General features: G+C 63.7%; 1 protein-coding gene across 1 annotated transcript in view; it reads left to right on the top strand.

Annotated features, from left to right (window-relative positions):
* The window catches only part of LOC127748946 (uncharacterized), a 78,529-nt gene that overhangs the window by 17,160 nt on the left and 59,993 nt on the right, over positions 1–1,376 (top strand). The gene's annotated exons all lie outside the window — the stretch shown is intronic.

Here is a 1,376-nt window from a genome sequence, read left to right as displayed (position 1 = left end):
CGGGGCCTCGCCCGGGCCCGGGGTGGAATTCACTTTGAAAGGTATTTCGTTTCACAATGGGGGGATGAACGAATGCGCCGCCAGTTGAATACCTCCGCGCGATGCCCGTCATTTAGACTCCCTGATTGTCACCCGAGCGCGCAACCCCCTCGATGCCACCCCCGCCCCCGCCCCCCCCCGCCCCCGCCACGCCCCACCCGGCGCCGGCCTCCTGTCCGAACACCCTGTGAGGCGGGCGCGGCCTCTCGGCGGCGTGCGCTCAGAGCTGCTCTCTGCTCTCCCACGGCCTTCATAGGACCACCCTCACAACCGCTTATCGCGCATTGCGATGCGAATCCTCACTTCGCACCTCGCCGACCCTCCTCTCCACCTCTCTCGCGGTGGTAGGGGAGTGGTGTACGACGACGAGGCGGGCGGGCGGCTGGTGCAGCGGGGAACACTATAAACCCCCCTCTCGTATCTTATTTATCGCGCTCCCCTGCAAACTCTACAAGGCAGCAGCGGTCGTCTCTGAGCCGGCGGCGGTGCTCTGGCGGCGCCCGCCCGCAGCCCGCGCGCTGCTGTGGTGTCATCAAGGCCCTCCTTGTCTACCTGCCGGTGCGGCACCCCTTGAGAGGTGGCGGGGCGGGGCGGGGCGAGCGGAACCGGGCGGTTAGGGGCGCGCGCGCAGCCGCCGCCGAGTCGCGCCGCGCTGCTGCCGCGAGTCTAAAACCGGAACCGGCAGTCAGTCGTAGCGTAGCGGCTCGGCTTTGCCTCGGCTCGACGCGCGCTCGTCGTTCGTCAGCCCTTTTCTCTTTTACGACGGGGGCGGAAGGGTTCGGTTTGGAGGGGGTGGGTCAGGGTGGGGTAGGGTGGGGGGCACACAGGGACATCTTTAATGACGATGACTCGATGGTGATTATCATGACGGTTCGGCGCTGCCGCAGGGGCGCGGCGGAGGCGGCGGAGGCGGCGCTGAAGGAAATGAACGGACGTGATGGGCCATTGACGCGGTCCCCGCGGGCTGCTTGCGGGACTTGCGGGGGCGGGGCGCGGCGGGCCGGGCCGTGTGGCGCCGCCGCGGCGCGGCTCAACGAGATCGCGTTCCGACTAATAGGCAGAGCCACACCTCCTACTGTCAAAAACTACAAGTACGTAGTTTTGCCTTTCTCCTTATTGTCTTTGCTTGCATTAAAAATTATCGCCTGTTCTGAAAAGAAGCCCGCTAACCACTTTGCACATTGAAACGTCGTGTAAGCCCGGCGTGTTGCCCTGAAACTTGATTGAAATAGTTGTGCCCCACGCTCGCCTCGCCATATCTAATTATTATTCCCGAGACTTTTGCCGACAGCATTAATTGCGCCATTATTCATATCATCTTTTGCTGCTCGGCGCGA

This window comes from Frankliniella occidentalis, unplaced genomic scaffold (assembly GCF_000697945.3).
Source record: "Frankliniella occidentalis isolate FOCC.00 unplaced genomic scaffold, Focc_3.1 Scaffold21, whole genome shotgun sequence".
In the NCBI taxonomy this organism is placed as follows: domain Eukaryota; kingdom Metazoa; phylum Arthropoda; class Insecta; order Thysanoptera; family Thripidae; genus Frankliniella; species Frankliniella occidentalis.
This window is presented reverse-complemented; position numbering and strand designations above follow the sequence as displayed.